Below are 27,884 nucleotides of genomic sequence, written 5' to 3'. Positions count from 1 at the left end.
GCGGTTGAGCCTTTTTGATTTTTCATAAGGATAGGTATCATTCTAATCCTTCCTTTATGCCTAAGGTGGTTTCTAGTGTGGCTTTAAACCAAACTATTCATTTGCCTACTTTCTATGCAGATCCCCAAAATAAAGGGGAAAAGATTTTGCACACTTTAGATGTACACAGGCAATTGCGTTATTATTTAAGCAGGACTGAGGATTTTAGGCACTCTCAGCAGTTGTTTGTTTCTTTTGCTTTGAGTTTGTCAAAACAAACTATTTCTAGGTGGATTGGGTTTTGCATTGCATTTTGTTATTCCCATCATGGCAAGGAGATTCCAGCTGGGATTAGGCCTCATTCCACTAGGGCTACTGCCACGGTGGCTACTAAGGATATTTTGGAGGCAGCTACTTGGAGTTCAGTGCATACTTTCTCTAAGCATTACCACCTTCCTCTCTACTCTAAGTCTAGGGCTGGTTTTGCCACAGCTATTTTGCAAGGCATGTTATCAGCTCCTGCTTCCTTATGATTTGCCAGCCTCCCTTACCTCTGCTTTGGGATTCTACCCAATAGTTAGGACTGCAGCAATGTGGAATGAAGAACATAGTACAGTTTTGTACCTACCATAAATGTAGATGTTCCCTCTGTGTTTGGGGGTGGTTGTTTGGGTGAGATTTTGTTCTGGCACTTTTGTATATATTGTATATATTTTTGGTGCAGGTATGTTTGGAGTTTTGGTTTTGGCCTTCTCTTTTAGGGTCTTCTGACATCTGGGCCAAGAAAAGACTGAGGATATGGCGTCGGTCATGCGCAGTAGTACCCTGACGTACTGGCGTCAGTCTAATGCGCCGTGACCGACGCCAGTCGGGTTTGGTATTGTGGACTGGACAGCGGACTACCCAATAGTTAGGACTGCAGCAATGTGGATCCTCGAACATCTACATTTATGGTAGGTACAAAACTGTACTTTTCCACTTCAGAATAGATGTGTGTAGTATGCCATGATGCTCAACATTTAAAAGAAGACTGTATTTGTAGAGTTTTTATTACTAGAAAAGTAAGTTGATTTTGAATGTTCTGTTTCCTCTGGAGGTTTCAGTCTCCTTTGAGGCTCCTACCTTCCAGGGATCTGGAGAAACTGCTCAAGAGTTTTCAAAATCTAAAAGCAACGATATGGAAAAATGTGCACAAAAGGAGGGAGGATAGTAAGAATCACTGTTCCCCAGTGAGTCTACTTTGGTTCCAACAGAGAGAAGTAGATTCTAGGGGGATACTTTTTTCAATGAGCCTGGTGTTTAAGTTGGCAGGTAACATAGAAATTCATACTACTGCTTGGATTTCAAGGCAGGACAGTTATTCCTGAGGCTTACTGATCAGAGTTAGAGGTGATCACTCATTTCATAGTTGTTTTTCTCTGTATTATAAGGTGAGAAGGGGAGAAGTAGGGAAGATAGTAGTTTACTTTGTGTTTAAAATATAAAAACTGATAAGTCCTCACTGTTGTAACTGTGCACTGCAGCCATATATTTCCTAGAGTAATCAGACTTCCTTAAACTTATAAATAAACAGTATTTGTTCTGTAGTTCAAGTATGCGTTCTGTTTCTAAGTTGTTGTTCACACTATAGCAGACTGTAAGATAATGCATGTATACTACAGTGTTGCTTTGGTACTCTGCATTAAAGCAGTGCTCGTTCAGTGTTAAGATTTTCAGACTGAGCAGTCACTAAAGATGAATTACACATCTATAATGGCATTTTCTACATTTCTATTACATTCATGAATTAATTTAAAATATGCTGACTGCAGCATGAAAAATAAAAGGTCAGAAGCTTTTTGCAGTATACTTTCATATTGCTTGTATTTTGTAAAAGCTGAATAAGATGAAAAAAGACTAGCCATTGTTTTCCAGTTTATGCTCTGAAGGTCAACCTAAAGGAATGCTTCTTATCTGCATGGTGTTTGCCAAAGTATCCGATGTGTGACCTGAGGAGGTAGTAAGGCTTTTACTGGTTATTCCGTGGACAGTGTTAAGTATGGCTATAACTAATAGTACTTAAGTTAAATCACATAAATTTAAGCGATTTTACATTATTCAGAGTCTGCTGTGTCATGCATTATTGATCGTTTGACATATGGAAGCTTACCATCCCAGATGTTTTCTAAAGTAACTAAATGTGTAAATTGCAAAATAACATCACTGCATGGAGTAATGCTCTTAATACATTTTTTATTGCTTTGACTGCAATGATGTTCAAAAACTTGAAGGTTTTACAGTGGGATGACGCATTTTATTTTTAGTGAAATGTAGGCGGGCTGTTATGTCTTCTGCAGTGCTTTTTGCTAAACTCAGGTTTTGCAGTGCTTTTTGCTAAACTCAGGTTTTGCATTATCAAGTGTGTGATTCAGGTCCTTATTTATCTTGTACTCTTGCATGCGAGCGTGTGTGTGTGTGTGTGTGTGTGTGTATGTATGTATATGTATATACACACACACATATATATATATCTATATATATCTATATCTATATATATATATATATATATGTATATATATATATATATATATATATATTTACACATCCTTGCATGTATGTGTGTGTGTATACACACACACGCACTCATATGTCATCATATAAATGTGTTTATGTGTATTCCAATATTTCTGTGCTTGTGTTTCTTTTCCTCTGTCAACTTCATTCTAAAGTGAATAAAAAATAGCTGACATGTAGGTTCTGTTTTCCTAACATATTTTCACCCCAACCACCCCAATTGGGAAACCATTTAAAATACAGTTAGCTAGTTATAAATTTGTTTAGCAAGTGTTAAACCCTGCATCTCTGTCTGCTTCACATGGAAGAACATGTATATTTTTTCATTATATTTTGCATTTGTCATTCCTAACAAATCAACTTAATAAATATTGTCTTGCTGTACGTGTGGCAATCTATGATTAATACCAGCAGTATAGAAGAAAAAGTGGTCCACATCAGAACCTTATTCCCTCATCCATTGCTGTGAAATGCTGTTGACATCAAACTATCCTTCTCATAAATTTTTAATTTTTACTATTTACATGTACCGCGGCGTTTTATGTATGCTTTAACACCTCTATTTTGTGACCTTTATTAGCTGCTTCATAATTGTGTTGGCTAATATAAAATTATCTTGATTTTTGAAGGCAGTTTGAATTTAGAATTTATCTAATATGATATGCAAAACATGGTTATTTAACTAATAAATTATACAGATAAAGGGTAGAATCATTATTTGCATATGTATGGTAGGTGACAACTAGTAGTAGGAGAAGGATATAAAATGGAAGTGTTATAAAACATTATGTTCTGTAATACAGCATGTTGCAAACACACACACTCTTACGCCAAACATAACTCCGTGAAAAATATCTCACAACCAAAATACAATTGCTAAAATTGTAATATCCTTATAAGTGGTGTGCTGTTTTTATCAGGACTCTGTTGTTGACAGTTATGGAGCACGTTGCTAGGATTATCAGCAGTGCTGGAGCATTAGGTATTTCTTAGTCCTGTGTGCCTCCATTGTTCATTTGCAGCATAGTAAAAATGTTGAACAACAGTAATGTTACAAGGCAATGCTTGCCAGAATAAATGTAGACTTGTAACTTATTCAGTTATTAAATGTTTTTTATGTTCATAGTTTCATAGGTGTGTACTAGGCTGATGGCCCTGGAGTCTTTATCAGCCTAGCCCATAGAAGTGCCCTGACATCATGCCACCCAACGTTAGTTCCCGGTGCCTCTATCAAGTAGAGTCACTGGAGTGATCCCCGAGGTGAACTTTCTATTTCCATTCCACTCATCAAGATTTCTCTTGGAAGAGGGCCAGTGAGGTGCTCTGCTTGACATGTATGGTAAGTCTATTCCAGAGAATGGGCAGTCTCTGGGTTATGAACCTGTCTCTCCAGCATGTTCTGTTGATTGTGGTAATGAGGTTGAGGTCTTTGGAGTGTGTAGTGTGGAGGGATTGGGAATTCTTTAGATGTAGCATTTCTAACAGAGCTGAGTCAGACATGGCTTTATAAGTCAAGCAGAGATCGCCTCTTAGTAGACGATATGAGACAGAGAATAGCTGGAGTTTTTTGAGTCTGTCCATGTATGACATGTATTTAAGGCCTAGGATCCTTTTCATGAGGTACTTTTGTGGCCTTTCCAGCTGTTGCATGTGTGTGGTGAGGTACTTGCCAAATAGGGCATTACACTCGATGACTTGTCTAATGAGGGAAGAGTAGAGAGAGACGATAACCTCTTTCTTCCTGGATGCAAAACCCCTTGGTAATGAGATATGCCACATAGAAGGACTTTCTGACCACAGTGGCAATGGAGTGGTCGAAGGAGATGTTGTTGTCAACCTGTGTCCCCAGATCTCTTATAACAAATCCTCCAGTCCAGAGACACTGTCTGGCTTTACTATCAAAAAAACAAAAACACAAAGCCTAACTAAGTACCAAGTACTGCGCAACTGTGCAAAAAAATGCATTAGGCTGGACAAAAAATCCTAATACACAGCATTACAAACTAAATACCAACACAACCCCCCAGAATGTTGGAAAATGTAAACCAGCTACTAAAACTCACCCAAAAGGCTACCCCCAAACCAACCACCCCCTGACACTAAAGTTCCCATCGAAACACAATTCAACTCCCACTTTGTGAACTCAGTTCTATCCTTAGTATCACAGGACAGTTCCAACCTCACTACCCCCCAACGCTAATACAAGCTTTACCCTCAAAACAGTTTCCACCACTTCAATCAAAAGCATGCTCTCCAAACTAAAAACCTCATTGACAGCAACCGACCTACTCCACAGCTATTTCTTGAAACTCACAGCAGATGCTATTTCTATCCCAATCTCCACGCTCATAAACAGATCAGTTTTTGAAAACAATGTGCCTAAACTGTGGAAAATATCCTATGTTACACCCATACATAAAGGTGGGACCTCCACTGAACTTAATAACTACAGACCCATTGCTATACCCCCCCCCCCCCGGCCAAAATCCTAGAAAAATGTATCCATACCCAGGTGCTAAAATATCTCCTAGACAGCAATATCCTGTCACCTATTCAACATGGTTTCAGACCTGCCCATAGTACCACTACAGCCCTCCTCTGCTTCACAGATACAGTAAACCGTCTCAAAAACGAAGGCCTGCAGGTGTCAACTCTTTTTTTTTTGGATATGTCCAAAACATTTGACACAGTCTCACACCAAATCCTGCTAAACAAACTGAACCAATATCACCTATCAAATTCCACTTTTACCTGGTTCCAAAGCTACTTAACTGACAGGTACCAAGCTGTGAAATGGGAAAATTCTCTCTCTCCTCAGCTGCCCATAACTATAGGAGTCCCACAGGGTTCTATCTTAGGACCACTACTATTCATAATCTTCACAAATGACCTCCATACAGCATGCATCTATCATTCAGTATGCAGATGATACTACCTTAATCTGTGCTGCACAAAATATTCCCACTCTCCTGCAAACAACTCAACTAGCATTCTCTGATGTTGAAAACTACCTTTCCAAAGCCCATCTTATCCCCAATCCAAAGAAAACTCAGCTTATGATTATAACCAGTTCTAACAAAAACATTGATAATGGTCAATTCACTATCTACTCCACAAATGCTACTCCAATTGCTCCAGTGGCACAGGCTAAGCTATTGGGAATAACCATAGACTCCCACCTAAAATTTGATAGTCATCTCAACTTAACTATTAAAAAAGTACATGCCAAACTGGGATCACTCTACCGTATAAAACCGTTTTTTACCAACAACACAAGATCAGCCATTGCTCGCTTCCAACTTCTATGCACCCTACTCTATGCATCTCCCATTCTGACTAATCTCACCAAAACTGAACTAAGCAAAATGGAAGCCTGCTATAACAGAATTGTCCGCTTTGCTGCAAATTGCTCATATAGAAATCATCACTGTACTGCTTTGAGACAGCTCCACTAGCTTGAGCTGCCCAAACTCCTAACCTACAGTCAGCTCTGCCTCTGTCTTCTATCTATTACCTCCCCAATAAATGTCCTGCCCTCAAAAACCTAGTACAACATCACTCAGCCAAAAGGCCTCTTAGATCATCAAGCAAACTACTACTAGAAGTCACCAACAGCTACAGTAGCTTTGGAGACACACTATATAGTAGTTCAGTGGCTAAAAAAATTAACTCTCTCCCCAGTAGCATGCAAAAACACATCGTCCATAGCCTCCTTTAAAAACCTCATTAGGCAATATCTCAAGCAAAGTTGGCATTGCCATGACTGCTCCTTAGGCTAGTGAAAGCGGATATGGTACACGTACTAAACCTAGAGTACTTGATAATAGTTTTCACTCTTACAAACACTGGCTAATGTACAATGTATGTACTGTACCTGTGTACTATGTATGTATTCTACCTATGTTCCAAATTTAAGCTGTACACCACAAATCTATTAATTACCTTTATTTTTTAAATTACTGCGGTGGTGGTGCTACGGTAGCGTTGTCGCCTCACAGTAAGACGTTGTCCTGTTCGATTCTCAGCTAGAGCATCTTCTGTGTGGAGACATGCGTGAATGGACGTACCTTCGTTGAAGGTTGTGCGTCAGGGCCGGCAACTCGGCACGTAAAAATCTACTGCCAATCATTAGCGGACCAGAGTTCCGCTGTGGCGACCCCTAACCAGGAAAAGCCGAAAGACACAACAAACAACAACAACCTTTATTTTTAAATTAATATTCTCTTGTTTGTCTTCGCCACTGTAACTGTTGATGTGCTGCATGCCACTGTAAAAACATGTCTATTGTAATTTGTGTGTATACTGATCATGTCTAAATATCTAAATGTATCTGTAATTTTTCTGTGTGGAGCTTTTCTCCCCGGGCTTCTGCTTAAAACGGGCCTTTTCGGCTCAGTCAGACACCCCCAGTTAACAAATGTCAAATAAAAATAAATAATAAATAAATGCCTTCAGTGTTCTTTGTGCTCCCATCAATGTGGTAATTAGTGGGAACTGAGTTTTTCCCAAATGGGATGACGGTGCATTTTTTTAAATTAAGCTTAAGGCCATGGTTTCGACACCAGTCATTGGTCTCAATGAGGCCTTTCTGTAGGATGTCTACATCACTTGGGGCATTAATAATGGCTCCCAGCTTGCAGTCGTGTGTGAACTTGGTTAGCCAGAGTCCCTCAGTGTTGGCCTGGACTTCTGAAAAGTAGATGCCAAACAATTGAGCACCCAGGACTGATCCCTGTGGGACTCCACTCATGACCGGTCGGCACTGCTACTTTCACACAGCCAATTTGCAACACACCTAAGGGTTGATGCCTAGTTTGGTGAGTTTATCAATAATTCCTAAGTGGGGAATGGTATCAAAGACCTTGGCCAGATCGAGGTAGGCTGTATGAACTGCCTTGCCCTCATCCACTGCACTGGTGACTGACTCAAAGAAGTTTTGACACAACTCTTAGAATGTTCATCCCAGTGCTCTGTATCATACCTCTCAAACTCTTGTCACAAGAAATCTGGGCAAAGCCTAATATAATGGAGGAAGAAAGGCCAAAAAAATGGGGGCAGATTTTAAGTATTGCTCTTAGGAAGTTAGAAAGTAGCTAGAATAACAGGATTTTTGTTAGCATGTGTTTTTCTGAAGGATATGAACTCTGAAACTCAAATGTATGTCATGATTTAGTCCTTGGTGATTTGCCAAAAAAACACATTTTATGAGAAAGAGACCAAACATATGAGGCAAAAATCTGGACATTCTGTGAAAATCTGGAGGGTTGAGAGCTTTGCTCTTGTATTATGAAGTCTGAAAGTGTTATTGCATAGCTGTGTCGCAAAGGATTACTACAGTTTCCTTTTATATCCCGGTAACTCAATTTTAAGGGCTACTGAGGTAGTTTTTGCTATGTGTTGGTAGTTACTTTGTCACTAATGTCATGATCAGTTAGTGAGATATCCCTTTGTTTTCCTTTTTTCCTTTGATGGTTGCTAAGAGAGTGCAAGTAAAGGAGCGTTTCTGGATTAAGTTAGGAGACTTGCCATTGTCTTTTATTACTGATTGTATTTAATAGCATAGCTCACAACGTCTTTGCTCAGGAATCAGGAAGAAAGTGAAAAGTAATGATGGACAAAGGCTCCAAATCAGGGAAGATTTCTAAATATTAATCTAATTCACATAGAAGGCTCATAGAACAATACGTTTTGCATCAACGTGCATTTTCTGAAGAAAAAGACGTCTGAAACTCAAATATCTGGCATTATTAGCCGACTGTAATCTTTGGTGATTTACCAGAAAATCTAAACTTTTACATGGAACAATTCAAATATAGGAGGCACAATTATGGATATTCTGCATAATAGTAAACGGCTGAGAACCATATTAAAGAGTGGTGTTGAACTGTTAGATGCATTGGTAATTGTTTAGTTCAGACATATGGAGCATAGTTGGAAGGTGTACTGAGGTTATGCTGGGTTTATATTTAATGTCTGCTGTCTGTTGTGTTGTTTGAGAGTGACAAGCAGCAGGAGAGCTGAGAGGAGTCATTTGTGCTTAGAGCAACAGTTGATGGGAGACACACATCTGCCATTGCTGTATTGTTTAAATATGGTACTTGTTGCCTTCTGTCTTGCTGACAATCTCATGTCCCTTCTTTAATTTTTCTTTTTTTTTCTGTTTTGAAAAGTGGGCATAAATTGGAAGTATCAGTAGTTATAACTATTGATTTGTCACTTTCTTTTTGTAGCCGGCTAGTCTTAAAGAACCACTAATTCAGTGTGTAATTCCATGGACTGCAGCCAGCCTCCTGTTTATTAGCTTAGGAGAGGGCCAAACCAGTTATAAATAGCACTAAGATATATTGCCCTTGTTATTCCTTCACTAGAAGAGGATTCTGTTTCAGGGAAGTAGATGATGAATAAATAAGCTAATTTTGGTTGTTACTGAATGGCTTAACTGCTTTATTCTTTCATTGTTTGCTGTTTTCCTAGAAATATATTCATGGTTCATTTGCCCCATGCTGGTAACTGATGCTTATTGATGGGATTCAAAGAGCTCGCTAGTTCTTTTTCTGCCTTTCAGGGTGAGTGGTCAGTGATATAGGCATGCTTTCTGCCTTTCAGGGTGAGTGGTCAGTGATATAGGCATGCTTTCTCTCGCAGCATAATTATGGGGTTATACCCTCAACTTTGGATAGCTCTGGACGGTTTCTTCTAGAGTATGAGGGATCAGTAATTTACTTTATTCAGAACACTTATTAGTTTTGTAGCCTGTTTTGGGGTTTAGTATGGCCTGGGGTGGTTATGATTTTGTGATGGTTTGCTGGGGCTATATCCCTGTATTGCTATATGGAACAGAATGTTGTCACTGATGAGATAGCTATTTTATGCCAAAATTAAATCAAAAAGTCATCATGGTTGGAAGGCCTTTTTAGTAGAGATTTATAATTTATTTAGGGAGGTTGTTGTCCCTGTTTTTTATTTGGTATGTCAAGGAGGCAAATTAAGTTTATATTCTTTCCAATGAAAAGATTCAAAGAGCTGAAGCAGGCAATTATTTGTGTCATACAAAAAACTATGCAAGAATACTAATAAGACACCCTTTTATTGACCCATATCAGTGTAAGATTGTGATTATTAGCTATATGTGACTGCTCTAGCAACTGGAGTTAGTCATTTATTCCCTCCCTGCATTAAAGCTGTCCAGAGTAGAGTTGTCAGTGTCAGGAAGAATTTTTTTTTTTTAATATTTTGTCAGCATTGCTTTTGCTTCAGGATAGGAAAGGAGTGGGTGGGCCTCTAGGTGTTTGGTGGTTTGGATGTGGAAAAGTCTTTCAGTAGGATTGACCGGTCTTTGTTTTACTTAATACTTAATGGGTATTTTGGTTTTCTTACCATTTAACCCGACATTAGCAAGTATCTGTAGATGTTCTTTGGCCAGAATGAAAGTAGGATGAGGCTGTCATCTTTTCTCTGAATTAAGGAGAGGCAGATGAGGGGTGTCCCTCCTGTTTTTCTTTTTGGTGCTTCTGGCTCAGAAGATGATGATATCATAGGATTATAGTGACTACTAGTGCCTTTTCAAGGGCTCCCTATAGTGCTGACGCAGACGCAGGTTGTCAAATGTGTTTTTGTTGAACTGAAAAGCGCGAAAAGGCAAAATAGCGAAGCGGCTTTTCAGCGAATTCTTTCCCTGGGAAAGAATTCATTTGGATGCTTTCGCTACTTTGTCTATTTGGCACTGTAGTGTGATCTCAGAGTTGGTATATTTAAGTAGGGGGGTGTGGGGGGCACAGCCCCCCACGTCAGTAATGTTTTACAGTTTTTTTTTTTCGGTTCTGAAGTTTCGACGCCGTAAGCTTTCACTTACATGGGGTTGATTATGTGTCGTTCGCTCTTCTGCCCATGCGATATTATAATATAGACCCTTTTAGAGCCTAGCCATGCCATCCAAATGTAATGAATCAGTCTGGATCTCATAGGTATTTGTGTAGGGTATATATAACCTGGGCTTGGGTGGTCAAGTATTTACAAGCTCCTTCTTCTAATTTAGACGTAGGTGCCAGAGGTAAATTTACAATTCCCATCCACTGATTCAGGTTGTGTTTGAATAAAGTGTAGGGAAGAACTTTGCTTCACATGAATGGGAAGCCTGTTCCAGAAAAGGGATGGTCTCTGAGACACTTCTTATTTTGTTGCTGGTGATGGTGAAGTTCCTAGATTTAGTGTTTCTGGTTCTATTTGTTTTGTGAATGTACAACAAGTCCGATATGGCTAGATCAGAAGATACTTTGTAGGTCAGGCATAGCTCTCCTTTTGGCAACTTTTAGGAGACCAACTGTAAGGATAAGATTTTGAAGTGGTCCACGAAGGACTTGTTGATTAAAGCATGTATTTTTTTAATGAGTATTCTCTGCAGATGCTCCAGTTGTTGCATGAGTGGTCAGGTACATTCCAAAGATGGCATTGTACTCAATGATTAGCCTAATGAGGGCCAAGTTCAATGAAACCATGACATCTTTGGACCTGGATGCCATAGATTGGCTTATAAGGAGACAGCTTTGTGGTCTGACCTGCGTAGTGGGGATGTTACATCTGGGGAGAGTGAAACATTATCCCATGTTTGTGAGGACCAAGTAAAGGATCATTGCATCCTTAGTGGTCTTAAAGTCTAGCGGGTCCAAGGTGTTCATGTTAACAAAGTCCTGGAACCTTTGAGACTGCATGTCTGGGATCATGTACGTTTCCCAGATTTACGGAAGGATAGTCAAAGTTGTCTGTGGGTGTGGAATGCATGTTGTCACTCTTTGCTGATAGATTGTTTTCTGTCATGCCTGAGGAGAATTTTTGCTCCATTGCAGCAGTTTAATAACCTGTTAAGATACTTGGTTAGTCCCACCAAAATTAAAGCATTGCAAGCCAGCTTCTAGCCACCCTTTCATTTGGAACTTGGCTACTCTTAACTGGTTATGGTGGAATTCATTTAGGTATCTGTAAATGGGAGTTGCATCTAACTGGAACAGATAGTAAAACAGTCACATACTGCAGTATGCAACTTATGTAAACAGATGTTTGCCCACTGAAATGCATTTTTCTTAATCTGCTGTTGAGAGGTCAGGTTATACAAATCCTTGCTCTGACATAGATTTTTTATTGGAATAGGCTTGCACAGTAAGGGTTCCAGAAGTTTTTTTGTAATAAATTGAATGGGTTTAGTTTGAACTTTTGTGTTGGGAATGTAGGGTCAGCGTGGTGTGGCAAATGTTAGCCATGTCAGTTGTCCCTGGAAGATTAAGGGTAATCCCTGATTTTGAACTGTTATACAGATTCTCTCATTTGAGTTTTTTCTGCTATTTGCTAATAGACTGCTATTATGCCTATTGGAAGACACAAATTTTTGGAGGTAGGTGGTAGAGCGGACTCGTGAGAATATCATTGATGATGTAGACACTCAACATAGAAGAGAACTGGCCCTCTTAGTGGTCTTATTTATTCATAATACAGAACAGGCTCTTTGAAAATTAGGAGATTACTTGCATGATTAGCTTACTCCATTTTTTTGTTGCTAGGTGTTGGATGGTTGAATGGAGTTTGCTTGCTGTGGTGGCTTCAGTCCATTCTGGCCTTTTGGGAGCAGTTCCTATGGGAGGAAGGTATTCTTCATGTGGGGCCAACTTAAGGTGAGACACTGCCTGTCACTATGGAGATAAATGTCAAGCACCTTGTTAAAGTTGAAATGTATTGCTGTCTGTGTAGAAGATAGGTTTAAGTGGGTAGAGTTTCTAACTCAAACTGAATCTCTAGACTAGGAAGACAATAACCAGACTATATAAAATGATGGTTAGGGCAGATTCTCAAGACTGATGTGCTCCATGGAGTTTTTAAAGAGAGCTATGACAATTGTGTTAAGTCAGGATTGGTGAGATATGCTTGGTTGCTCAGACACAATACTGGGTAACACCAAGTGTTGCATGTGTGTCTGTATGTGTTATGTGCTTGAAAGTGTTATATTTACACATGCAACCACTTGTGTAGGATGTTTCCAGACGGAGTTATGATGAGGGAAAGGTGGAAGTTGGGTCCATATGTGTTGTGATTGCACCAAACTGGACTTTAAGACTACTTGCAAGGACTGTGGGACAGAGTATTGGCTGATCTAGTTGTGTTAATACCTGTTCTGCAGTTTAGAAGAAAGTGACAAAGGACAAAATGGAAAAGGAGTAAATGGCCCCTTTGGTTCTTTTGATATTGTCTTCCAAGATTGCGGTTATCAGACAGTGAAAATTAAGAATTAGTGTTACAAAATTCATGGATGATTGTGAGATATTAACTGTGACTCATGATGCAGAATACAAATAAATTACTGAATTTTGTGCATCTCACAGCAATTAGAACAAAACAGTTGATGAGTGCTTGGAAGATAGTGTAATCAAGGAGAAAATATTTTAAGAAATGTAGATAGAGTTGGGGTGAGAGATGCTGCAGAAAGAGTAATTCAAGTAAAAACATCTATGGCCTTAGATAAAAGAATCCACTTTGCAGTAAGGAGCCCCAGCAGCAGTTCCTAAGATTGCTTGCTGGAAACAATTACCCTGATTTGGCCAAACCGCTGAAGGCAGCTGAGGTTGTGTGATTAAGTGCTTATCCCTGCTGATTTGTGCATTTGTTAGTTTAGTCTGAATGGGACAAATGTAAAACTCTGTTGGCTGATTTTCATGGGGATAAAGAAAGAGTGGAAATTAGTGAAAGCACTGTTTATTAATTTTTCTTGTTTTCTTCCCAATCTTCTGAATGACACGACAGTTATTAAAGAAAAGAAATGGTAAAAGACGTGTAATAGACTGCAGCACTGCACAGATTGAATTTAACCTAAATCCTCTCTGGTGACAATGAGACTGAAAGCCACTGTTTTGTCTTTTGTCTATAGTTCCCTTATGTAATGCGCTCGGGGTTGAAGGGTTGGGGGGGTGGGGTGAGCAGTAATATATTTTGGTCCTGACTTGTGTTTTGCTGGGCTGCAGCTTCACAGTTTTTTGTTTAAAGAAATTTGTATTATGGACTTATTACAATTTTACAGTACTAATATAATGAGAATATCTAGAAGGAGGTCATTCATTTTAATTGCTAAAACAAGAAAAATGATGAGCAATCACAGAAAAAGAGTAAGACGTCCTTAATCAGGTTGATTACATAAGGGCTAAAAGGAAGTTAAAGAAAAGCACAGAGAAACCACAATATCATCCACAGAAGAGAAGACAGTTAAACAAAGTCTAGGTCTGAAAAAATAGAAGGAAAAAGCCAGCTGTGAATATCCAGAAAAGAGGAAGAAGGGAAACTCTAAAAATTTATTTCAACCCAGATCTTGTTGCAGTAAAAAAAAAAAACAAAAAACTGGAAAATCCAACAAGTAGTAACCATTTGGAAACGTTGTTTACAGGCATATAAGAGGAAGCAGTGTGCTGTAAAGGGGTGGTAATTACTAGAAAGAATATAATGAAACAAATGTGGATAAGATGTTTTCTGAACTTCAGACTTGGATTATGTAACCAAATAAGTCCTTACCTTACCTTGGATGGCGCAGTGGTGCAGCGGTTGCATTGTTGCCTCACAGCAAGAGGTTCTCTGGTTCAATTCTCGGCTGAGGTGCATTCTGTGTGGAGTCTGCATGTCCTTCCTGTGTTAGTGTGGGTTGCCTGCAGGTGCTCCAGTTTCCTTCCATGTTACAAAGACATGTATCTGGAGCATTTCTCCCCAGGCCTCCGCTGAAAATTGGCTTTGTTTCAAGTCAGACTTTCCCAGTAAACAAATGTTAAAAAAAAAAAAAAATAGATGCCTGTGATTGTTACATGATATAGAAAGGACGTCAGGTAGTAAAAGGTGAGAAACTTTGTCAGTTTGAATACATAGACAATTCTTTGTCTTGAGAGCATAACAGAAGTTTATACACCTGTATGGTAAATTAGATGTATGAACCACAGAAGACCATTGTTGAACAACTGCTTGTTTTGTGTTAGAAAACTGTACGAAGTTTGAAGTGAACTATGAAATTTTAGTGACACGTAATAATATTAATCGAGTAAGAACACTTCTTGCTATCTTGGTCAAATTGAGTAGTAAAAGAAAAGGATACAATCAATAAAGGGAGTTCCAGCAACCTTACACCAAGGTGTTTAGTAGTTGTTTGAAGCAGCTGTGAAAGAGATGGGTGCATATTACCAAAAGAGTGGATGTAATTACAAGTTGTTGTTGTTGTTGTGTCTTTTGGCTTTTCCCAGTTAGGGGTCGCCACAGCGGAACTCCGGTCCGCTAATGATTGGCAGTAGATTTTTACTGAGTTGCCGGCCCTGACGCACAACCTTCAACGAAGGTACGTCCATTCATGCATGCCTCCACACAGAAGACACTCTAGCTGAGAATCGAACAGGACAACATCTTACTGTGAGGCGACAATGCTACCGCAGCACCGTTCTTACAAGTGGCATATGAAAAATGAGTTACATATGACTGAGAGTTCTTACCTTAGTTGCTGAATTTAGGAGCTGCAGGAGCTTTCCATCAGCTCCTGAATGTGTTATTTTGTTTTTGAGTTGATTGCGATTCCGAAAACATATATTCGTACCTACCCCATTGCTTTGGATGAATAAATTATCACTTTAGCATGTTCATTTTTGGTTACGAAGACTGCAGCAAGCAGTTGCTATTTTTGTTTTCTGTTGAATGTTTATAACTGCTCTACTTTTGCTTGATGGTTCCATTACTACTGTGTTACAGATTGATGTCTGTAATGAAAAGTAAAAGGATCTATGTTATTTTATCAAATTAAATATTATCCTTGCCATAAGAACATCTGCAGAATGAAGTTATACTTTCTGTAGCCTGTTTTTGCAAAGGTCACTTGTATATACTAACTCTTGAGTTGTACAGCCAGAAAGGAGGGAAGATCAAGTGATACAAAATAAAAATTGTTTTGCTTTCTCCATACTTGGACAGCCTAACAGCACAATGTCCCAGTGACTGTATGTCTTATCAAGAAATATCTAACCTCAATGAAAATCATCGATGAACTGGGACTTGGTAAAATAGGTGCTAAGAAAGTACGGTAGAACCAAATATTAACACTGGAAGTGGATTATTGGACCTGCTCTGAATTCCTAAACAAGCTCTTCTTAGATCAAAACATTGTTCCAGCCATTGCAGAATATTTTTTTTTTTACATTGCATCGAATCTTGCCTAGAACACAGATTGTTCAAGAATCCATGAGCTCATGATGAAAATAAGTGTTTGCCTGTCTTGGTGTTACCACTGGCTGACACACAGGTCACTAACCCTTTTGCCTCACCACCCCATCTGATTGAAGTACTTTATTAGCAAAAAGATTATATCAAATCCCTTAATGGTAGGAGTCTGTGATTTTGCTCCAAGTTTATTCAGTCTTGGAGGTAGTATATATAGAGATTAGGCAGTGTGGAGGCAGAGCCCCCACATCAGAAGATTGCAGGAAGTGAGCGCCCCAAGTATATTTGTATTACTATTGCATTAAATTGTATGTGCCATTACAGAGTAGTAGACAGTAGTCTGTATTATACAATATATAATGTATTAAAACCCTGAGATTGCAACTTGATCCCAAAAGGTCTGGTGCTTTCTTTTCATCTGGTCCTTCTGGTCCAGCTGATAGGTATGGAGCTGCTTGTGGGATCCAGTCCAGCCCTACTAGAGCTACAAGCCTTGAGCTCCTTTAAGACCTTTTGCTTCCATCTCTGCAGATCTTGTTTGTTGCCATCAGCATACAGAGGGATGGTTTGGACTCAGCTAAGTGCTCCTTTTGTTTTTTTCAAATGTTGCTGTTTTCTCAGCCTCTTCCCTTTCATGATGGTTATATAATAAATCTTTAGGATTCTTCTTTATTACTGAGACAGAGTTATATAAACTTTTATACATTTCCTTCATATTCCAGTCCTCATGCTATTAGTGCTGTAGGCCCAGTGACTCTTTTACTTGAAGTAAAAAAATAAAACGAGAGTAGTAATTAGTATGGTTACTGATGTTCTTCATCTCACATTGCTGCAGTCCTAACACTTGGGTAGTCCGCTGTCCCTCGGTCGGCCCGAATATCAGAGTATAAGGCTGACGTCGGTCAAGGCGCATTTGACTGACATCAGAACGTCAGGGTACAAATGCGCATGACCGACGTCATATCCTCAGTCTTTTTTGCCGCATGGTCCGATGCAGAAGCAGTGTTGCAAGTGCTGTTCGGCGTTCTGAAATTTTTCGGAGTTTCAGACCGAAGTCAGAGTTGGTTAATATTTTTGTTTTTTCTTGCCTCAGTGGTTTACCGGATGTCAGAAAAAGTGAATAACTGTATTTCTTGTGGGAAACAGATACCGCATAGGGATTACCATAATTTGTGTATACCTTGTTTGGGACCTGAGCACGACGTTGTTGGGTGTCGCTTGTGCTAGGTTTAATAAACGCACTATAAAGCGAAGGTTGGATTGTGCCAGGTTGGTCTTTGGGAAGCGGTGCAATTACAATATGCCGCCGGATGCTCCGGCCGGCTTCTCAAAGAAGCGCAAGGACAAGGCAGTTAAACCTAGGTTAGAGGTTCTTTAGAGGCATCAGTGGAACCGGTGGTTCCACGGAGGCCTCTCTGGAGTCCCAGGGAGAAACTTTGATTTTACAGGATGTGGCCTCCCAGGAGGCAGGTCAGGCTGTAGGGGCTTCTCAGATATCTGTACTCCCTCCCTTTCTAAGGTGTCTAGGCCCTCTCTTCTGCTTCCAAGGCTTCTCCTAGAGGCAGGTCTAGTTTAGCTTCTGTGGGTGTCACTCCTAGTTCTTCAGGTTCTGTGCCCAAGAAGCACATGCTTAAAATGGCAGAAGATTTAATTACTTTAATTAGAGGCTCTATGCCCTCCTGATAAGAGGCCTAGGATGGAACCAGTGTTGGGGATTATGAGCAGGCTTGATGTGTCTGAGTCTTCGGCTGAAGACTTGCAGGAGTATTCTCATTATTCTGATTCTGATGTGGATGATTCTACTCCTTCTGCTTCTCCTCCTGAGGATTTTTCTTTTTCAGAGATCCTTCACTCCATGAGAGAGCATTTTAAATGGGAAGGTCAGGACTTCTCTGATTCCAGGAAAAGGCTTAGGGAATTTTTGTTTTTACCCCATCATAGGCCTTTGGCTATACCTCCTGTTCTGAATGTGGTGGAAGATGTGTTTGCAGAGGCTTCTCTTAATCCTGATTCTTTGCCTCCTGCTCCTGTTAAACCTGATAGGTATTACCGGGTGCCTGAAGCTCATAAGTATCTTTTTAAGAGTCCTAGGGCAGACCCAGAAACTGTTAGCCAGGGGCCTAAGGGAGTTAAGGCTTCTGTTGTCAAGAATCCGGTTCCTGCAGATAAAGAGGCCAGGGCCTTGGATAGATGGGGAAAGAAAGTTTATACTTCTTCCACTCTAGCCATGAGAGCTTTCAACGTTTCACATGTTGAAATATCAAAATTATCTCCTTTCACAGTTGAAATCTAAGGTTGATGCTCTGGAAGGTATTGATTGTAAAGAGTTACAAGATTTAGTGCATGTTTCTGAACAGGTGGGTAAGCATTCTTTGCAATGTGGTTTTGATGCTGTACAGGCCTCGTCTAGGGTGGCTGCCACTGGGTCAGTTCTTCGCAGGCATGCCTGGCTTAGGGATCAAAATTTATCTGACCATGTTAAAACTAGGATTTTGGATGCCCTTTGCAATCTGATGTCTTGTTTGGTTCTCCTGTTGAGGCAGTTTTAAAGAAAATGGAAGACAAGGCTAAGTCTATGCAGACTGTTAAAGATTTTTGCAGGTTCAGCCTCCAAAGTTTAGTAGAAATTGGCCTACTAAGGGTAATCCTTCTTATGATTCCCAGTCTAGGGGTAGATCTAGACGTGGCAGGGGCAGAGGTCAGGGCTCTTTCAGGCCTAGAACAGGGAGTTCTCCTGCACAGTCTTCGGGTGAGGGCAGGGGTCAGTCCTTTCGTAAACAGACCCAATGACCTACCTTTTCAGCTGCCAGAACCTTCTCGGCTGGCAGCACCTTTGGGAGGAAGGTTGGCACTTTTCAAAGAAACTTGGAGTTTGATTACCCAAGACAGATGGGTATTGGATATCATACATCACGGTTACAGGTTTTATTTCCATACCTTGCCTCCTTTCAAAGGCATGCCAGACATTCCTCCTCAACAAAGAATAGAGGCTCACAAGCAAATTTCTCAGTTACTCCAAATAGGGGCCATACAGCCGGTTCCTATGCCAGAAAGGGGCCTAGGATTTTATTCTCGCCTGTTCCTTGTACCAAAAAAGGGGAACACGTGGAGACCAATTTTGGATTTATCTATCCTCAACACTTATCTGGACATTCCCAAGTTCAAAATGTTGACGTTGCAACAGCTTTACCTCTGCTGGGCAAGGATCACTGGATGGTAACATTGGATCTCAAGGAGGCTTACCTTCATGTTCCTATCAGGCTAAGTTGCAGGAAGTATCTGCGTTTTACTGGGACTTCTCACTATCAGTTCTCTGCATTGCCCTTTGGCTTATCTACTGCCCAGAGTATTAAGTTCTGGCTCCAGTGATAGCTTTCTTCAGGCTGAAAGGAATACAAATCTATCCTTATTTGGACGATTGCCTGATTCTGGCTCAAGGAAGGAAGAGCTTCTTCGTCATTTAGAATATGTGATAGCAGTGCTAAGATGCCTGGGGTATTCTGTGAACGAAATAAAGTCCAGTCTAGTACCCTCTCAAGACATGTGCTTTCTGGGTGTAAGACTGAATACAGCATCCCAGATGGCCTTTCTAACCCCGGACAAACAAAGAATCTTTCCCTTTACTTCCATCATCTATCTCTTCAGTCCGGCTGACTGCAAGGACAGTCCTTCAAGCCTTAGGGTTCATGGCATCTTGTATTCTGGTGCTTCCCAATGCCAAACTGCATATGAGGAAGTTGCAATGGTATCTCAAAATGTATGGACACAGCACTGCCAGGATCTGGACACTGTCATTCAAATAATACCTTGCATTCAAAAGGAATTTTGTGGTGGGCTCAGGAATGTCACCTAAACAAGGGACTCTCTGTGACCCAGTCAAATTTTAACGACAGATGCCTCGGACAAAGCTTGGGAGCTCATCTAAACGGAAAGTGGATACAAGACAAGTGGCCTGTCAGACTACAGCATCTACATATCAACTTGAAGGAGATGTTAGCAGTCCAGTTTGCATTAATAGCTTTCAAGGATTTACTTCTTCCAGGGCAGGTGTTGATTCTAACAGACAACACAACTGTCATGTGGTACATCAACAAGCAAGGGGGAACACATTCTTATCCTCTATGCAGGCAAGCAATGATTTTGTGGGAGACTGCTCTCAGTTTACAACTAAGTCTTCAGGCAAGGTTTCTGCCGAGCACAGAACTCTTTAGCAGATGTGTTAAGCAGACAAATCATGGATCCCCACGAGTGGAAAATGGATCTTCATGTATTTCAGAAATTGACAGTGTCCTGGGGAACTCCAGACATAGATCTGTTCGCTTCTCCACTAAACCACCAGCTGCCAAAGTTTTGCACAAAGAGGTTTCATCCCACAGCTTGGAAAGTGGATGCTCTTTCTTTCAGTTGGAAAAATCTTCATGTGTATGCCTTTCCACCTCTGCCTCTCCTCCCAAAGGTACTTCTGAAGGTCAGACAGGACAAGCCAAGGATGATTTTGATAGCTCCAGATTGGCCTCGACAGCACTGGTACCCATTACTGAGAAGTCTAGAAGCCTCCATGGCCTTTGCCTTTGATTCCACATCTGTTGTCCCAGGAGGACAATCATTTGCTCAATGTCAAACTTCACTCTCTTCACCTAACAGCCTGGCATATTCTGTTTTAAACCATAGAGGGTCTCAACTTCCACACCAAGTTTTGAATGTGATTTTGGAAGCTAGAAGGCCTAGTACAAGGAAAGTGTGATAAATGGAAGAGATTTTTGTTTTGGAGTGCAGCTAAGGATTTGGATGTTTCTGAGCCTGATTTAAGTGTGGCTCTTCAATATCTTACTGAGTTGTTAGACAAAGGTTTGTCCTTCTCTTCTATTAAGATTCATGCTGCAGCAATTTCAGCTCACTGTGACCCACCATTGTTTTCTCATCCTTTGTTCAAGCAATTTCTTAGAGGGGCAAAGAATATAAGACCCCCACGAAGGGCTCCTACTCCTGCTTGGGATCTCAATTTTGTGTTGGAGAAACTCACTCTACAACCTTTTGAGCCTGCAGCTACTGCTGAGTTGAAATATTTGTCATGGAAGACTGCTTTTTTGTTGGCCATTACCTCTGCAAGAAGGATTTCTGAATTGCAGGCCCTTATGGCAGTTGAGCCTTTCTTAATTTTCCATAAGGATAGGGTATCTTTAATCCTTCCTTTATGCCTAAAGTGGTTTCTAGTGTGGCTTTAAACCAAACTATTCATTTGCCTACTTTCTATGCAAATCCCCAAAATAAAGGGGAAAAGATTTTGCACACTTTAGATGTACACAGGCAGTTGCGATATTATTTGGACAGAACTAAAGGGTTCAGACAATCTCAGCAGTTATTAGTTTCTTTTGCTTTGTGCTCTCAGGGCAAGCCCGTGTCAAAACAAACTATTTCTAAGTGGATTGGATTTTGCATTGCTTTCTGTTATTCCCATCATGGCAAAGAGATTCCAGCTGGGATTAGGCCTCATTCCACTAGGGCTACTGCCACTTCAACAGCTTTTGAGGGGTGGCAACTAAGGATATTCTGGAGGCAGCCACTTGGAGTTCAGTGCATACCTTCTCTAGGCATTACCACCTTCCACTATACTCTAAATCCAGGGCTGGTTTTGCCACTGCTGTGTTGCAGGGCATTTTGGCAGCTCCTGCTTCATTATAGTTTAGCCATCCTCCCTTACCTCTGCTTTGGGATTCTACCCAAGTGTTAGGACTGCAGCAATGTGAGATGAAGAACATAGTACAGTTTTGTACCTACCATAAATGTAGATGTTCAAGATCCACATTGCTGCAGTCCAACCTCCTTCCCTCTGTAGTTTGAGGTGGTTGTGTGGGTTGGGTTATCCATCTGAGGTATATTGTGTATATTGTATATATTGTACATATTTTTGGTGTTAGGCTGGTTGGTTGTTTAGTTGTTGTCTATGTCTATGGTTTTGACCTTTCTTTTTAGGGTCTTCTGACATCTGGGGCAAGAAAAGACTGAGGATATGACGTCGGTCATGCGCATTTGTACCCTGACGTTCTGATGTCAGTCAAATGCGCCTTGACCGGCGCCAGCCTTATACTCTGATATTCGAGGACAGCGGACTACCCAAGTGTTAGGACTGCAGCAATGTGGATCTTCGAACATCTACATTTATGGTAGGTACAAAACTGTACTTTTCTAGTTATAGTGATGTCCGTAGTACTGGTGTTTGGAAACTTTTAAGTATTTACTTATATTTTTATGTTTGTGGTATTTTTTCTTTGTGTGCTGATTATTATGATTCTGCACAGTCTCCCTGACTATTTAGACATGGTAAACAACACAAGTCTGAGAAGTGCTTCCATAAGTGTGCCAGGTATAACCACAAAATCCTACCTAAGGGCACAAAACAACTTCTGTGTAATGTGCCTGTGGCTGGATCACTTGTTTGCATGCTACTCTATTTATAAGGTCTTCAGGCTTTACTTCTTAACCGATCAGTGCTACCAGGTGGTTCTAAAGAGTCTTTTCCCTTAGACCCTTCACCTGTAAAACCAAAAAGGAAAAGAAAGGCAAAAGGATAAGGGCAAGGAATCCAAGACAAAATACCTCATACGTTATTCTATATATTTCATGCCAAAAATAGTTTCTGCTGTCTCCTTGTCTTGGGTACATTTCTGTAGCTAAATACTCCTTTGTTACAAATACAAAGCTTCTTAATGAAATTTTAAGTAAGAGCTGATGTAATGACCTCTTATACATAGTTGTCAAATATAGGGATCCATGTGCCACTACTATCAGATTCTTAATATTGTGCTGTGTAGTCAATTTGCATTGTCAGTGTATGTTTGACCTTCTGCCAAATATGCTGATAGCAGTAATGGCCTACAATGCTTTTTTATCACTCTGTCAGCAGTAAAAATCCTTTATAAATTTCTGCAGAAAAACTGTGCATTGGCTAAGATATTGATATTTAGATCATCTGAAATTGTGAGGTTAAACTCGGCACAGAGCTGCACTGATATCCCTAAGAGTGGAATATTAACACCCTGCTGTTAACACCTTGATGCTAGTCTCAGAAAGTTTCAGAATGTAATCTGAAAAGAGGATCTTTCCATCTGCTCAAACAAGAACTAAATAAATAAAAATAAAATAACTCGACATTGAGCTGCTTAGATTGCTGATGGAATCAGATTAAATTTGATACAGCTAGTTGTATTTTCTAAGAGCAGGAGTCTTACCTGACTGATTATTTCTGCAACACTGGGATTTCTTCCTTTGCTTTGCTTTGTAGGCTCCACTCAATTCATTCTCACTTCACTTGGGCTTACTCTGCTCACCTACCTTAACCCCAATTCCCAAGCAGTCCCACCTCATCTCCTTTTATACTACAGTTATACAACAGTTATGCAACTGCATCTACTTTTTCTTCCCTCTACTCCACCCCTACAACATTTCCTCCAATCCCCACTTAACACTTCATTAATGTACTAAACATACCTACACTAATCTTCATTTCTTCCCCTCCTTCCTGCCTTACAGCCCATTGGAGTCCTTCCCAGCCTCATCTAACTCCTTCATAAGCCTCTTATAGAATAATATAGCAATAACCCATGCCTGGGTGTGGGTAATGGTGGATTTACCCACGGTTGGTGTGGTTTGGTCACGAGGGCAAAGCCCGAGTGGCCAAACAAAGACAACCGTGGGTGAATCCAGCATTACCCACACCCAGAAGTGGGTTATTGCTATTATACAATGACATTATTTAAGAAAAAAAAAAATTACTTTTCTTAAATAATTGCATTGTATAATGCCTCCTTGCTACCCTTCCACAGCTGTCTGGTATTCTGCGGCAGTTCTGATGTACTGTGCATGCGTATGCTTACGCAGTACATCAGAGCTGTGGGCAAAAGCAAGATCTCCGTTGCTTTTTACAAACTGTCTCGCTATGTTAAAGGAGTTTAACATAGCGAGACAGCTTTAAAAAAAGCAACAGAGAATCTCCGTTGCTTTTTTAAAAGCTGTCTCGCTATGTTAAACCCATTTAACATAGCGAGACACCTTTAAAAAAAGCAACGGAGATAGGAAGATCTCCGTTACTTTTTTAAAAGCTGTCTCACTATGTTAAACTCATTTAACATAGCGAGACAGCTGTAAAAAAAGAGTTATACTAATGGCAAAAGTCTGGGCGATCGGACCTTTTTCCATTACTATAACTCTGATTTACAACATGCATGCTGACCAATCAGCGTGCACGTTTTGGAATATTAATGGGGGGGTCATTGTATAATGACCATTTCTACATCAACCTTGCAGCAGTCTTCCTGCCTTACCTTATTCCTCCTTCTCCTCATGCACATTACATCTTAGCACTAAACAACACTAAAAATACAAACAACTGTCACAACTGCTACCAACCATGACTTTACCAACAGTTACTATGATATATCTCCAAGCTTATTTAACAAACATCCTTTTCTCTGCTCTGAACTGAAAAATACTTTGCATATACTTTCCAAACTATAAAAGAAAACTCCATCTCATCAGAATAGTAAATGCTATTAGAAACAGACTCTACATCTAAAACATCTCTCAGTGCGATGGCATCCACCATACCAGCCAGTATACCTCTACTAAGACTCTGAACCATGTTACAGTAAATCTGCAAAGCGTATGCAACGAAATTGCAGAGCTTTTTGCCTGGATAACACATTATAACCCTAATGTCTTAGCCACCCCTGAGACTTTGCTCAAACCTAATATAAAAGACTTCAAATTTCTTCATCCAACCTGCAACATAATTAGAGGAGATATAATAGAAAAGAAAGCAGGTGGAATAGCCTTGTTCTACCCTAACTCCTGTAGTCTTACTCCATATTAAAGTTCCATCCCAAAATTTGCCAGTGCGAAAATTCTTATTACCAGCCTAAAGATTAATTCATAGAAAAAGCTTACGCATTATTGTACTTATTATCCCTCCTAGATACAAAATTTCTGTTATAGAAGGTTTATTATCCTGGATATCCAGTACAATTACTAATGAAGCTATAACTGTTGGTGATTTTAATATTAGCTGGTAGAATTAACATCTGACTTCCCATTTTCCAGCACAAACTTATCCGGGTTCACATGACTTATTAAAACACCAACTAGATATAAACAAAATAACAAAAAGGGCTCCATCTTTGATTAGATTCTGATTACCAACCCAAGTAAATTTACTAATGTTGGTGCACTTTCAGATGCTGTAAGTGACCACCTAACAGCATATGCCCATAGAACTATTTCTCATTTGTTCAAAGAAGATAATTGTAAAACAACCTGCAGTCTTTCAAAATTTAACCAACGGGTCATTCATTGACTCATCAAAAACCATGAACTGGTCCATGTTAAAAACTCTACATTTAGATGAAGTAGTAAATCATTTCATTTTAACATTTCTAGACACCCTTAATAATTTACCTTGCCATTGTACAAAAACAATCAAATCCAGTCATGCTCCATGGCTTTAAAAACTGAGTAAACACCTCATGATGATAGGACATGGCATGGAAGGAATGGCAAAATAACAAAACAAATGCACATTTACAAATTTTAAGACAAGTTCATAGCAGGTTAAAAAACATGTAACCAAAGACAAAAATACACTCTTAGAAACCAACCATAAACATAACTGTAAAAAAAATTCTGGTCTACTGTTACTTCACTGCTTAACCCAGGATCTAAAAAAAAAATACCCCAGCCCATCTCCTGAAAGCTCATGCTTCAAGCTGCAGGCATGTTCAATACTTGTTTGATCAAAAGAACAGCAAATTTAACAATAAGCTCTTCTAACTCAATTCCTCATTTTCTCCCTTCTCACAGCACAAGTAACTGTTCTCATTCTACCTCTGTCCTAGCAGAATCCACTCAAGCTATCTTCAGGCATTCTCCTTTACCCTGCAATATCTCCCCATTGCCCTTATAAAAAGAAACAAACATAGTTAACCTTAAACCCTGCCCTACCTCTGTTGACAACCTCTCAACAGAATACCTAAAACTAGCTGCAGAGGCAATAGCCTATCCAATTAGCATCTTTATCAGTAGCTATATCACTGAATCTTATATCCCAATCTTATGGGAAAAAAGGCCTACATCATTCTGCTGTATAAAGGAGTTAAGTCTCCAGAAGTATCTAACTTTCATCCGATTGCCATCTTGTCCTGTCTCAAAACTTTTAGACTGATGTGTGCATAAACAACTTCTTAGCTATGTCCTTCAAAAGCAGCAGTTGCCTCTACTTTAAGCCAGCCCACAGTACAACTGCCTTTTTATCCTTTATGGACATTGTAAATAAAGCTAGAGATTCTGGCAAAGTCTCTCATCCTAAACTCCCACATTAACTTTCCATCATTGGTCTGTCACCCCCTACTGTGTCAAATGGAAAGGCGGTCTCTCTCCATACCTACCTAATATCACTGGCATTCCTCAAAGTTCTACCTTTCTAAGGTTTTCATCAATAATCTTCATATTTTTCCTGTCACAGCTCCCTAATTCAGTGAGCAGATGAGTCTGCAATTATCTGCTCTTCAGATAGTCTGTCACACCTTCAACAAATAACACAGGAAGCTTTCACTTCTATTGAAATGTGGCTGAACCTCAAGAAAACCAAGCTTTGCATCTTTACTTATGAAACACATTGTCTGGACAACACGAAGTTCAAGATTTTTTCCCTAAACAGCACAGAAATTGAGGTAGTCTGCCACACCAATCTATTAGGTGTGACAGTAGATGAAATCTGAGATTTGATTTTCATAGCCAGAATAATGTCAAAAAAAAAAAAAAAGAAAGAAAAACACCAGAAACTTGGAATGCTTTGCAGGCATAAACACTTTCTGAATACATCCACTAAAACCACCCTTGCCGTCACTTACGTTTTACCCCCACTCCTTTATGGAGCTCCAAACCTTGCCACCCAACAGTCCTCACTAAAAACTAAACTTGAAACTTGCTAAAGCTAATGTAACATATTACACACATCACTGCACAGCTCTGAAGTTTCTTAAGTGGCTCAAACTTCCCTACCACCTTATCTATGTATAATTTATAACTGCCCACGATATCGTTCATAAACCTGTAGCCTGTCTTGCTCTTAGCTCTGTACTCTCCAACTACTTCCCCAAAAGATGTCTCTGACCAGAGGATCAACAACTCCTGCCAATACAGAAACCTATTAAATTATCTGTGCAAGGTCTCTACTCCTATTCTATAAATAAAATATGCAACTCCTTACCATGTACCATCAGAACAACTCTAATCTTCTTACCTGGAAAAACTCATTGAAAGAATTGTTATTCAAATCTTTGATCTGCTCCTGTGCTAATCCAGGATGAATTATTTAGTTCTTATCTATCTACCCAGTATGTTTTACCACTGTTTGCTTTTTGCTCCCTTATCTACCTACTCTCTACTTTTTGCTACTTATATCCTTTCATTCCCTCTACCTATTCTTCTCTTTCTTGCCCTCTCTTTTTACTACTAATACTATCTTATCTCTTGTTATCTACCTCTAAAACTTTAGCCTTCTTTTTTTCCCTAGCATCTTGCTTCTGCCTTTAAGATAAAATTCTTTCATGTGTATTGAATCAATTCATGTAATGTATATTTTGATGTAATTTGTTTCTCAAATTTATGTATATTATTATTTTGTAATGTAAACTATGTTATTGCTATTATATACTCTCTTTATATAAAGTGATGCACCTTACGCTTTTCTGCCTGGGTCTCAGTCAGACTTTCCAGGTAAACAAATGACAATAAACACTAAATAAACATCTATTTTGGGATCTGGGTTGGAGTAAATGACATGAAATCCATTTAGCAAGTGTAGAAATATCGTGAGCTCAATATAAAGCATATAGCAGCAGTAGCTACCTTAAGAAGACAAGGCAAAGATACCCTGCTTTGAACATGACAGTAAGACTCCTGTCAGATATCCGATAACCTTTTCAAAAGCAGCACACTTAGATTCAGGAGTTTTTGTACTGAATTTGCTAAGGCTAAAATAACAATCTTAGCTTCATTTTGTAGTTAAGCACCCTGTTGTTGCTCCCTGAAAATGTTTTACTGACATCTCAAGGGAGAACTGAGATACAGCATTTATAAAT

At 39.7% G+C, this 27,884-nt stretch overlaps 1 protein-coding gene across 4 annotated transcripts in view; it reads left to right on the top strand.

Moving 5' to 3' along the window:
- Window positions 1-27,884, top strand: part of CHN1 (chimerin 1) — a 1,979,161-nt gene that overhangs the window by 1,359,013 nt on the left and 592,264 nt on the right. The window lies entirely within an intron of this gene.

This window comes from Protopterus annectens, chromosome 6.part1, assembly GCF_019279795.1.
Source record: "Protopterus annectens isolate FY-2018-M chromosome 6.part1, PAN1.0, whole genome shotgun sequence".
Taxonomy (NCBI): Eukaryota; Metazoa; Chordata; order Ceratodontiformes; family Protopteridae; genus Protopterus; species Protopterus annectens.
The sequence above is the reverse complement of the archived record's forward strand: the minus strand, read 5'-3'. Positions and strand labels throughout refer to the sequence as shown.